This window comes from Colobus angolensis, unplaced genomic scaffold (genome assembly GCF_000951035.1).
Source record: "Colobus angolensis palliatus isolate OR3802 unplaced genomic scaffold, Cang.pa_1.0 Scaffold268, whole genome shotgun sequence".
NCBI classification, from domain to species: domain Eukaryota; kingdom Metazoa; phylum Chordata; class Mammalia; order Primates; family Cercopithecidae; genus Colobus; species Colobus angolensis.
The window spans coordinates 4,612,043-4,626,005 of record NW_012115910.1 but is presented as its reverse complement, the minus strand read 5'-3'; positions in this window follow the sequence as shown (position 1 = coordinate 4,626,005).

Genomic DNA, 13,963 nt, shown 5'->3' with positions numbered 1-13,963 from the left:
CTCCCTCCCTCTCCCTCTCTGTGCTTAAGCTTGGACATCCATCCTCTCCTACCCTCAAATATTGGCATGCTCCTGGTTCTCAGGCCTTCAGACTTGGAATAGAATCTACACCACCAGGTTTTCTCAGCACCCAGCATGCAGTTGGCAGATCATAGGACTCCTCAGTCTCCATAATGATGTGAACCAATTACCTCATAATAAATCTCTATAGATCTATGTCGATATCTACATTTATATGTGTTCTATTGGTTCTGTTCTCTGGAGACCTGTCGATACAGTTTGGCTGTGCCCCCTACACCCAGCCCTGCCGAAATCTCATCTGGAATTGTAGTTCCCATAATCCCCACATGTTGTGAGAGGGACCCAGTGGGAGGTAATTCAATTATAGGGGTGGTTACCATTGTGTGGTTCTCATGATAGTGAGTGAGTTCTTACAAGATCTGATGGTTTGGCTTTTCCCCTTTTGCTCATTCTTCTCTCTCCTGCTGCTATATGAAGTTGGACTTGTTTGCTTCCCCTTCTGCCATGATTGTAAGTTTCCTGAGGCCTCCCTAGCCATGCTGAATTGTGAGTGAATTAAATCTCTTCCCTTTATAAATTACCTAGTCTTGGGTATGTCTTTATTAGCAGCATGAGAACTGACTAATACACCTATAATACAATTATTAATAAATGATAATGTAGCTCAGTCAGGGAATATAGAAAATTATCAAGAAGAAAATGCAAATCACTCAAGAACCTCTTACCTGCTGGCAATGTTAATATTTTAGTGAATAGCCTTCAGATATATGTATGAGAGATATGTAAAATGCTTAAAACAATCCTGCAATTTTCATTTTCACTCTACTATGCATAGTGGATGTCTTTTCATCTTAGAAAATAGACATAAGTCATCTACTGATAGCTCCAAAATATTCATTTGTGGGAATATATCAAATACTATTTCATTTGGGATGAGTGTTCAATTTTCAATTCTTCCTTCTGTGAACCTCATTCTAGTGAATGTTAAACACACATATGTTCAATGTTAAATACAGGTATTTCCATATACAATCAGTTATCTTTGCATGTATTTCTTGAGGTTATGAAGTAAAAGGCCTCATGCCTTCTATACTTTGAATCCTATTGATATTGATATGTAATGCTGACTTCCCTCTGATCTGTCCTAGGAATCCCACCACCAGACCCCAATCTCCATGACCTAAAGACAATCTTTTCATTGTAAATTTACAAATTACAGTTGTGTATGTTTATGAGGTACAAAGTGAGATTGTGATTTAATAAATTTATTTAAAAACATGATTTATAAATACAAAATGATTTATAAATATGATTTAGAAAAACTAAATCAAGCTAATTAACATATCTGTTACCTCAAATACTTTTCATTTTTCCATGGTGACAACGTTTACTCTTAGTGATTCTGAAAATGTACAATACACTATTACTAATTATATTCACCACACTGTACAATAGAGCTCAGAAAATATCCTTACTTCTCTTGTCTAATTGAGGCTTCATCTAACGGTTTACTTTAATTTTTAATTTTTAACCTCTACTAAAGTTGAACATTATTTTGCATTCAGTGGTCTTTTGTATTTTTTTATAAATTGTATAATCATGTTCTTCACCCATTGCTTATGGAGTTATTTCTTTTTATTAATTTGCAAGAGCCCTTTGTATATTAGGAAATGTAACTCTTCTTTCATGTTCATTGCAAATATTGCAAATATCATTAGTATCTAACAACGGTCTTCTTGTCGTTTTTCTTTCTTTCCTAAAAATACTTTATCTCTGAAATTTTCAAATAGATACATAGAGATAATTACATAAGGAATCCCCTTATAGCTATCGCTCAGCTTCAATAATTATTGAAACTACTACCAATCTGGTTTTATCTTTCAACTACTGTTTTTCTTTGTTGTTTTAAGCCAAGCTCATGTTACCCATAAATATATCTGTAGGCATCTGTAATTAATATGGTCATTTGGACCCATAATCACATACCATGTTCCCAACTTATCCACCTGTAATATAATGGAAATTTCACCAACTCACATAAAAGCCTTTTAGATAGCATATACCCATTTTGAAACTTCTTACCACTATCCATACTCCTTTTCCTGGCCCTTCTCCTAAAGTTGTTTGGCCTACTTAATCAGAAACTATTTCATCCATCTACTTGTCATAGGTTCTTAAATATATTTTCATAGTGTTTATCAGATTCACTTTTTCCACAAAGGTTTTGTTTTCATTCAGATGTTCTCCACACATTATTCACTTTCTCTTTTCTGTGTATCAGATAATTGTAGGCTTTTGAACCTAAAGGCAGTTGTAATTCTTATTTTCACTGCATCTCCTCAGTTGCAGCTCAATATTTCCAATTTAAGTGATAGTGTATGCTGAGATGGCAAGCTCTTCCTGTTAATTTTCCATGTTGTAGGCATTTACATAGGCATTTGGGGAAGTTAAGGGTTTTCCCCAACGCATTTCCCACTTACCACAACTGTCCACCTCACAGCAGACTTCAGGATTTCCCCCAGATCGATACACTTATTTTAGTCCCATATTAACTCATCTTCATTAAATCTCCCTTTGCCTATGCAGCAAGCAGCCTGCCCCGAGAGTCCCAGTCTTCACCAGGTGTCTCTCCTCTTTTACTCAGGAGGACTTTCCCAGGAAAACCATGCCACTAGCAAAAGAAAAAAAAAAAAAACAACAAGAAACACATAAAACTTGTCTGTGTGGGATCTTTATGCCTAGGATGCTTCTGTTTTATTTTTTTCTTCAGGTTAGGAGAAGTTGTGACTTCTTCACTCCTACCTACACAGTCCTGAAGTCAAACCATCCAAGTTTGACCAGAGAGGGTTAGACACTATAGGTTAGCACTATAGGTTAGACACTATAGTTAGCAGGTGATGGAGGTGGTGATTGTGTTTGTGCATATCTGAGGGTGTGATAAACTCCGGTTGATTTTAGCACAGTTAGCTGTTAGTGCTTGAGTCCTTCTGGAATGGTATGGCATAAAAGCCAGGGATGTCAGGTCCACTTAGAGATGATGGGGCAAGAACTTTCAAAGCTCTTCCCTAAAGCTGTTCTCAGTTCCATACCAAACTCCCAGAAATATGTTACCAAGGCCAAACTGAAGTCACGGAGTATCAGTTAGGGGTCTTCATAGAGAACATCTTGTCAACCTCTATCATCTAATGAATAAAGAAACCTAAACTTAGGAAGGTGAACTGAATGACTTGCCCAGGGTTGGAGAGAGAATCATGACCTAAACCAGGTTTCCTGAATCTTCCATCTACCAAACCAAATTAAACCATCTCTGGTGACACTCTCTAGCTACTGTGCTTTCTACTCAAGCACACAAGGCCACTGTTGACTCTCCAAAGCATCACATGTTACAGCAAAGCCTCAAACAACCTCAGTGGGACTAACTGCTATAATCAAATTGACTCTAAGGGACATGGAACATAACTTTCTCAATCTGGGATCTCATTAGTTGCAATTCTAGAATCCCTCATGATGAACATCAGGGAAATTTAATTTAGTATGGCCCTGTTGGATAAACTAAAGTCTACTAAACAAAAGAGAATAGTGAGCATGGGACTAAGAAGAAAAATAGACTTCAAAGGAGAACAGATGATGAGCTCTGGTGCTCACAGGAAGCCCCAGGACAAAGTTTCAGTCCCATCTTACCCTTGACCGGCTTCAGGCCTTAAAGTAGTTGGTCTTTTGTCTGTAAAAAGACAACAGGATTGGGTCTTTAAGTGAAGAAATAAATAGTAAGTAGTTCTCTAGGTTTTCTGCAGCTATGTCTCATATTTGACAATCTTACACTCACCGACTTGACAGTCTGCTTTCACTAATCCATATGCATATAAGGTGTATATTACCCCCATGTCTACGAGATTCTCACTTAGCCAACGACATCTGTCTTTGAACTGTCACGAAATGCTAGAATGATTCTTTTTCTTTTGTGGTGTCAATTCCTCTTTCTGTCATTATTAACCTTGTTAAATACCCTCTTCCCTCCCCTTCTGAAAGGCATGAACTGAGTGCTAAGTTTCAAACATATCCCCTTAACACATCAGAAGGGGGGAAAAAAGCACATCTAGCTATCTACTTAATCAAACATCTACTTTCACTCCATCAACGAGGAGTAGGCCCTTTTGTACATTTAACAAATTCAAGCAATTTAGCAACTGGGTTAAAGTCTATGTAAAGTACTTCAACAACATGGGAAATGAAGACACTGGTCTTCTGTCTTAGAATTGGTTAATGGAAGACGTGAAGTCTCAAAACGCGCACAACAGTGGGTTCTTATGGAGCTGCCTAATGCACTGCTGGGAAAACCTTGAGAAGTTTTCCATCACGGGGGGAGGGGGGTTGACAGTTTTTGCCTTTGCTGTCAGTTCCACTGTGGGAGGCTCCTAAATTTATTATACCTGGGAAATGATTCTAGCGCAAACCCATCCTGAAAGAAGCCAAAAAGTGAGGCATGCAGAACATCCTTCTACAGGTATTATTGGTTCCCACCCCAAGGTACAGAGGCCGAGTCAAGGCGACTCCATGGGCCATGACTGTGGGGCACTTTATCTAACTTGATCAAGGTGGAGCAGAGCAAGAAATTGGTCCTATTTGCCTTGCTACATCAACCAGTTTTCCAAGCCTTAACTAAAAAAAAAAAAAAGTGTTTACCTCATAAAACAGAATTGTCACAGTGGAGTGGTAGCATTTTTCTACCAGCAATGATGTCTCTATAAAATGTCCTTTCTACTGAGTAGTCAAAATGCTCAATGCCACCTGTTAGAAGCTCACATGTCAAACATTAGTTTTTTGGATCGTCAAGAAGCAGCTGTATTTCTTTTTCAAAAAGTTTAAAAATAACCCTCCTCACTTTGGGGGACTCCTTTACCTCAGTTTCCTCATCCATAAAATAATAATAATAATGTGGTCCAACTTCCTGGGGAGGAGAAGATTGATAAGTGCTTTTTGCTGATGAGCTCAAAAGCTATGCAAATATAAATCATTGAGTACTGCACATATTGCCACACTGCTACCTGAGGTGCTGGGAGCTTTCACTGAAATCAACAGGAGCTCCAGGAATGCAAAAGAAATATGTACTGGGAGAGATGGGCCCAGAGCATTTTGGTGATGCTTATTGAAGCACAATGTTGTAGTGGAGGGGCAACAGCTAAGTGTATGATTATCGACCGCTGCATTTGGATTTGCTCTGAGAACTCTGCTACATCAGATAGTCCAGCTCAAAGGACATCAATCATTTGGTGCAACACTCTGTGTCTTACGGGCTTAATGGCCTTTGAATCCAAAGGGCCAAAAGCTGCCCTCTGAAGTGAGCAAAGGGCGCTTCAAAGGCTGGAGGAATACTTATTTTTGATTCACAAATAATAAACAACCTAAGAATAAGATAATTAAAGTAGCGTACTGGTTCTGACCTTCAAAGGATCAATAAACAAATGCATCTCCTGCTCTGCACTTTAGCCACCAGAGCCAAACCCCATGGTTCTACCCTCAGTTTAGTCCCTCAGCTTAATCATCTTTTGATTGGCCATGGAATGTGTACCCAACTATAGTCAACAGTCTTACACACATATATATGTCCCGTATTTCTATTTGTACAAAGAATTGTATCTTCATCCTGCATATTCTCTTTTCAAAATTAGCCTTTGTTTATCATTTATAAGTCAAGACAACATTATTCCTTCTCCCAACATGCAGGGTCATTCAATACAACTTGTTGGAAATATCCTGCTTGGCTGAAAATGTTTATGAGCTATAATCATAGAAAATAAAGGGATATTATAATGGGAAGTCAATCTTTCAGTTTAATTGCAGAACACTTTTTAAGCTATAGAAAATTGTGAATTTGAGCTCTGAAGTGGAAATAAAGTTGGCAGTTTCAGACTGCATATCACAGAAAATGAGTTCTTTTTCTTCATTAGAAAAACATATCTGCAAGTAATAAGATGAGTAAATATTAAAAGAATACATTGCACTGGGCTGTGTGTAGCTACAGAATATATTATATCTTTAAATTATTTCTAAATCACCAATTTAGAGAAAGTCCTGCTCCTGGCATTACCAAATTATAATCTGTATTCTTAACCTACAGAAGTAAAGAGGTATCAGCTCACTTAGGATAATTGCCTGATACAACCAGAAAAGTATTAGGGAAAATTCATTATGGTATTGCACTGTTATATTTTGAAATTATTCTTTGCTTCCTTTTTGAAAAATGGCTTGAAAATGAGCAGGATAATGTACATACAAGGAAAGTGTTAACTAAATTGTCAACTCTTAGTTGAAGGAAGGAAATTTGGAATATTCTGTGCTGAAGCCTTTACTGCTAAAAGAGCATTAAAAACATGAAGAAGCAACACTTCTAGTGCATGATCACAGAGCCCCAGACAGGACAGAAGCATAGGAAGGGAAGGAGGGGCTTTCAGCTGTCAAGAGAGGAAAACACAGTCCCTCTGCATATTGGAAAACAAATATGCCAACTCCTTGTCATGTTATTTAAACAAAAGTATTTTTCCTATAAGTAAGATAAACCCTTCAAAAGTGGCACCATGAAATGGAACTATCTGTTGAATATCTGCTCACTGTTCTAGGAACTGTGAGGAAACAAAATAGAAAAAAACCAAATCTCTACTTTCAATGAGAACAAACAATAAATGTTACCAATGAAAACCAGAGAGAAGGCAGGAGAAAAGCTAACGCTCGGGTGGGTCAAGTTTGTTCCCTTTCATGGAGAACAGACAATGACAACTCAACCACGATGATAATGGACCAAACACCTGAAGCCAGTAAGAGGGGTGGGCAGGCAGAAATCCAGGGGAGAAACTTCTAGGAGAGAGGAGTAAGTGCAAGGCAGTGAGCTGGTCTGGAGCACTTGAGGACTACAAGGTAGGGCCAAGTGGCCAGAGACAGACAAGTAAGTGGGAGAGTAGCCAGGCCCATGTCGTCAGGAGAGAGGGGTGAAAAGGATGGGAAATCATACATCTTCCTAGGACCTGGGCTTGGACTGGGGGAGTGATCTGGCCTGCATTCAGCACAGAAGCACCCTGATCTGACTCTGCTCTTCATCAAGCTCTCTCTGGTTTCTGTGAGGGGCAGGGATGGAGGCAGAGAGACCCCTGTGGAGGCCACTGCTATTTGCAGATGAGAGGTGACCAGCCTGTCTGCAATGGAGGGAGAGGAGGTTGGACCATGGATACCTGATACATGCAGTGCTAGTGGGATCCCCCGATAGACTGGATGGTAAGTGAAAGAGAGAGGCATCAAGAATGATTCCAAGGTTTTGGCTTCAGCAATTGCCAGTTGGTATTCAATGAGATGAAGGGGTCTCAGTGAAGCAAGTAAGAGAGGAAGATCAGGGATTGAGCTAGGAGAAAGTAAATATGAGTTGCCTATTAAGCCTCCAAGTAAAGGTGTTAAGGAGGTGGGAGAGTTCAAAAGGAGGTCTGAAGAGCAGATATAAATTTTTGGAGTAAGTGTACAGAGATGACATTGTGAACTGATTCTGGGGAGGCCTTCAAGGAACTGACTGTGGAGGGAGACATGTCCAGAGAGCTGCAGCATTTTAGGAAAGAGGGGAGAAAATAGCCAATGAATGGCACAAGAGAAAAATGTGGTGAATAGGGTGTCCTGAAGATCTACCTCACTGATATCGGGGTTCAATAAAATGTTCATGCATTTTTTTGTAAATTTTAAAGTGCTAGATAAATGCTGACTTACTACCTTTGGGACCAGGTGGACTTTGCTGCATCCATTGAGATCATTTTTTCCAGCTCTTCTTAGATTAAAAAAAAAAAAGAAATCCACTTTCAACTTAGTCAAGGTTAGTCTCAACTGAGAATCTGGAGACACATTCCTGTGAATCAGAAACTCTGCCTACTTTTGACTTGTTAGATAGCACTTTCTAAGAATATTTATAGCCACCCATAAGCAGGGGAAGGGGAGAAGGGCTAACTCACATTGATCACTAGATATTACAATTGAAGATTTATGTTCATGCTTTTGTTTAATCCAAACCACAACTTCACAATGCAAGATTCATTTTCCCTGTTGCAGAAATGAGAATGTGATCCTGAGAGAGGTGATGTAACTCAGCTGAGTTCACACAGTGCCCTCGCCATGCACCTGCGGTCTCAGCCACTTGGGAGGCTGAGGTGGAAGGATCCCTTGAGCCCAGGAGGTGGAGGTTGCAATGAGCCAAGATCATGCCACTGCACTCCAGCCTGGGTGATGGAGTGAGACCCTGTCTCAAAAAAAAAAAAAAATTAATAAAGAAAAATAAAGAAAAGAAAAGATAGTTGCTGTAATAATTCAAAAATAGCTAGACTAAAGTTCAGTCCTACTTGATAGGCTGGAAAGGCTGTTCACATATCTTAATCTTTCCAGGACAGGTCCACTCCATCTGAGCTCTCTACCAAGACTGCTTCTAAAACTGACAATTCGGCCTTAGGGGAAATAAAAAATTTGAAGAGAACTGGAGGAAAACACTTCCCACCAATTGGAGAAAGGCGTCTTAAAGCAGCAGTCCCCAACCTTTCTAGCACCAGAAACTGGTTTCATTGAAGAAAATTTTCCCACAGAGGTCAGGAGGGGATGGTTTGGGGATGATTCAAGAGCATTACATTTATGGTGCAATTGAGTTCTATTATTACTATTACATTATAACATATAATGAAATAACAACTCACCATAATGTAGAATCAGTGGGAGCCCTGAGCTTGTTTTCCTGCAACTAGATGGTCTCATCTGGGGGTGATGGGAGACAGTGACAGATCATCAGGCATTAGATTCTCATAAGGATCATGCAACCTAGATCCCTCACATGTACAGTTCATAATAGGATTTGCAATCCTGAGTGAATCTAATGCTACCATTGAGCTGATGGGAAGTGGAGCTCAGGAGGTAATGTGAGTAATGGGGAGTGACTGTAAATACAGATGACGCTTTGCTTGCTCACCCATCGCTCACCTCCTGCTGTGCGGCCCTGTACTGGTCAGTGACCCTGAGGTTGGGAATCCCTGTCTTACAGGAATCAGTCCTTGGAGAGATCTCATTTCTGTGCTGGGAAATGTGGCATAAGCAGGAAGAAAGAAGATAACGGTGGAGCCAGAGGAGAAGCCAGTATGATTCGCAAGATAATTTGAAAAGAGAGGGCAGAGGCATGGCTGAAATATTATAACTGGCCAAGATTTGTATCCCAGCCTGGTCACATAAAACCTGAATGCTTCAAAGAGCCAAACACTTACCCAGTGCTTGATATCTGCCAGGGAGCCATCGAAGTGTCCTTAATGTGCACTAACTCGTTTAGACCTCAAACATTTCTGAGGATGTTTGTGCTATGGCAATGTTTCCATTTTATGGAAGAGGAAACTGAGGCATGGAGAAGCCTAGTAACTTGCAGAGCTAACTCCAATAGTTTGGCTCCAGAGTCTGTCATTTCACAGCCAGGTTCTGGGCTTTCCAACAACCCCCAGTGAGTCACCTGCCCTGAGCTTCAGTGTACTCATGTGAAATGGGGACCACAGTGCTGGTTTTGTTGCATGGTTAGATGGGAGATAATGTCTGAATGACTGTCACAGAGCTGGACTCAAGGTGGGGTGATGATTACAATATTACTAATAATCTTGAATTAATTCTCTCTTTTGAGAGGGATTTTTCTAAGCTCCCTTGCCAGCCAAGTGTGGAGCAGAAAAGCATTTGCTCAGACCTCCTTTATGATCTCTCCTCACCACCTCCCTCCTTGTGTCCATGAAGCCTCCCCCAGCTCCAGCCACTGTTTAGTGCTATCCTTTGTGTTCCATAAGGCTCATGTCAGAATTTATCATGACACATTTTGCATCAGAATTAAACTATTAATTGTCCACTGACTTTGCTAGATTGTGAGCTCCTTAAGGGACAAATCTTCCCTTCTGCTTTCTTGTGACTACCTGCATCTCAAGAGCCACCTGTAATGGTACACTCTCAATAAATATAGGCTTTCTGAATGAATAAATGAATATATGCCACCAGAGTGTTTATGCTTCCAGAAATCCTGCTCCAATTCTGTTCCTATTCAAAGAATCAACTGGGAGTGACACACAGCTCTGTTTTTCTTTGTTCTGATCTGTTCAGGTCAGATTAATGTATTATTTTTTTATTACTAGTCAAAAACATCTTCAGAAACTTTTCATCCAAAAGTTTTTTTTTGTATAAACCTATCTATCTCCTCCAAATCACTATATCTGACACAGTGTGTTTTTTAGTCTTTTCTAACCAAATGATATTGATAGAAATTTGTTGCTTTTGAGAACCTAGGTGTATTTCTCTTACAAATTTCAAAGGGAATAAAGTGAAAGTATTATCAAGAAGTGGGGAGAATTCGTGCGTCAGCTACAGCCCATCCTTGATTCGAAACCTATAGGCAGAGATGTGAATGGTCAGTAGTGCTAAGGGATTTCTGTGGTTCCTGCAGAACCAGGAGCCACTGAGGTGCCAAGACAGGGCCTTACAGATGTTTCAGGAAACCGAGCACCCAGAGGAGTGTCTTGCCCAGTTCACCAGGTGCTTCCTACCCAGGCACTGCCAGCAGGACAGTCCTAGTTCTGCACCAGCCCCCTGCCTCTCCTCTGTATCCTGCTCCTTCACCTCCAGTAGCAGGCAGGAGCCAGTGGACTATGCTTAGAAAGAGCCAAACCAACGAGGGAGCCCAAGAAAAAGGATCGAGGACCTCTCGATCATTAGTTTTCAAAAACAGCAGAGGCAGAAGCTGGAAGTCATGAAAATTGGGAAAAAGAAACCAAAGAAGCAGTGTCTTTGTTGCAAGTTTCATCCAAGTTCTGGGTCTTTCTTCTCCTGCTCCTGTTCATTTTCAGATGAAACTAAATGAGTTCTCTCAGGTTAACATTATACAAAGATGCAAATAATATATAAATAAAATAAAATTTTATTTTTAGCAAAAAAAAAAAAACTTTTGCTGTTATTTAAAAATATTCTTGCTGTTTTCCAACCATCAGGGGAAACATGCACTTTTCATTGCTGTTAACAGATTATTTTATTGAAGAAAAATACAATTATGATAACAACTTCCATACATCATTTCATTTAATTTTACATAATTCTATCAAGACCATTGTGAAGTAGATATGCTCTGCAGATGAGAAACTGAAGCTCAGACTTTAAACAACTTGCCAAACACAGGTAGTAAGAAACAAAAGTATTAACCATATCATATCACCTCAATCATCCTTTTACCTTCCTTTGAAAGTAAAAAAACTCACTCTCTTTTGAAAATCCCATCCAGGCTCTACCTGGATAAAAGTGTCTAGTTGCCTGTCTTTCTATAGTGAGCTCTGAATAAGTAGCCTCTGATTGATCCTATAGGTGGTCTCTATTCTTTCAATAATACAGCCTCAAAAGAAGAAAAATTGGTGATTTAGCAATTATTGTCTGAATAAATTAAACAGTGTTTTATTTAACACTTTAACATTGTGAAGAAGGCAATATATGAATTAATATATAAATAAAATAAAATGGCTTTAGACGTAAAATAAAAAAAAAAAAACAGTTTTACATGTTTCAATTTCTCCCTATATGTTTTCCCATCCATTGTGCACTTTACTGTTGTCCCTAAGGGTTTGAACATTTGATTAATATCACCTCTCTGGTCCCTTTGAGTCTATCCACAGACCCCAGGTTACAATAATGTAAACTTGACTTCGTTTAACTCCACCCACTTGGGGGCAAGGGTAAGGCATGGTAACTTCAGCCTGATTGCTGTTTTGTTTTTGTTTTGTGATAGGGTCTCGCTCTGTCGCCCAAGCTGGATTGATTGCACTGGTGCCAATCATGGCTCACTTCAGCCTCAAACTTCTGGGCTCAAGGGATCCTCCTGCCTCAGCCTCCTAAGTAGGTTGTTGGGACTGCAGGTGCATACCATGACACCTTATTTTTAAATTTTTAATACAAATGGGGTTTGATTTTTAAAGTTTAAAATTTTTTTATACAAACAGGGTCTTGCTTTGTTGCCCAGGCTGGTCTGGAATACTTGGCTTGAAGTCATCTTCCCACCTTGGGCTCCAAACAGAGGTGTGAGTCATTGCACCCAGCCAAGGAGCCTGACTCTTCACAGAGCACTCCTCATCTCACTGGGACATTGGTTGGGTTAGCAGGGAATAACAGTTCCTACTTGGAGAGTACTCCTCTTTGTCAGGCATGTGGCAAGGTCTTCCATATGTGATCTACTTAACCCACAACCAACCACATCAGGAAGGTCATATTATCACCAATTTACAGATGGGGAAACTCAGGCTTCCAGAGATTAAGGACCTCAGTCAGATTCATAAGCCCAAACTATCTGAGCTCTTAACCCCACATGCTCCAGCCTCAGTGGGCTACATCTTGGTGAGATGCCTATGTTTTGGTCCACTGGTCCACTCCTGAGGACCAAGGCACAGGTTTAGAGAGACATACCAGGGGCTAAAAGTACTTCTGCATCCAAGAAAAGAGGTGTCAGTGTCCCCTTTACTTGCTGGCCTCCCTCTGGGCCTTGTACCTTATGTTCATTGCCTCATTTAATCCAGGTAAGGACTCTTTAGGATTGGTGGCATGTATTCTTTTTACAGACAAGGAAGATGACGCTCAGGAGTTTGGATAACCTGCCCAAGGTCACGCAGTGGAGGAGAGGACTAGAAGGTAAATCAATGCACCTTTCACTACCTTCCCCTTCTCCAGGCTGTAGCAGTGAGTTAACTGGCTCAGGCTTGCCCAGCGGAATGCCCTTCAGGACACACTGAGTACTGTAGTAAGAGCTGCATATGCGCCCAGGAAGAATGTGGACAGACACTGTTTGTGATTCACAGGTAGAAGGGCCTCCTCCCAGGGGCACCAGAGGCAGATCCTGTCTCTGGTGTGCCCCGGCCCCCGACCTGGAGGCCTCCTGGGCCAGGCCACGACCTTTCCCGGTGGCGATGGTCACCAGCCACGCTCGACTGCCCTGAAGGGACATTTTCTGCTTATTCCCTTGCCCGGCTGTGCCCTCCACCTGGAAGGCCTGTGCCCTCTTCGCCTGCATGTCCTACCCTGAGGAGGCTCCCTTGGTCTTTCATCGCTCTCCCTGCTGGTCTTCACGCCTTCCCGAACCACCGCGCCCAAGCAGGGGCACACCCTTGGCCCTCTTCACAGGGCGCTCCTCCTCACAGGGGTGCCCGAGATTTTTATTCTGCGCCTTCCTGGTGGCTCCTACAAGTCTGGAAGGGCAGGAGGCGCATCTCACTCCTCTGGGTCCCCTCCCCTAGCGCCTGGCGGGAGCCCAGGCTGCACGTGTGGAATTCATGACTTTTTCTCTCCTGCTCAAGCTGAACACACTGCTGGCTCCTGCTCGGGTGGAGCCCGGCTAATCAGAGTGAGGGGCTCCCCGTAGGGCGAAGGGGTGCGCTGTCAGAGGTGGCATTCCCGTTTTACGGAGACACACGGTGTCTTACACGCCAGGGAGAGGTCTGAGACGCAAAGAGCCGTCGAGCGGGCTGCGGGATTGCTTCGCTGTCGCCTCCGCCTGCAGCCACCCTTCCGCACGCACTTGCGTGTGCACCCAGGCCAACATGGAAGGCGCCATCCTAACTTCTGCCGTGAGCAGGTGGGAGGGAAGAGAGACGAGAGGTATTCCATTGGTTGTCTGGGAAAATGAATTGCACCTTCCCCTCCCTTGCGGAGGATCAACTTTTCCCACCCCCTCGGGTGGGCACTCGCATCCTGGGGCCGGAGCCCGAACCCGGGAGCGAAGGGGCCCCAGTTCCAGGGACGTGAAGCTGAGCGCACAGCGGGCGCTCCCAGACACTGGGGAAAGTGCTTTACGGTGTCCCGAGTCCCTCGAGTCTCGCCAGCGGGGCTAGCGTGCGGGTGCCCCGACCGACTAGCGGCCCCGGGTGCGGGGTGGCGGGCCCAG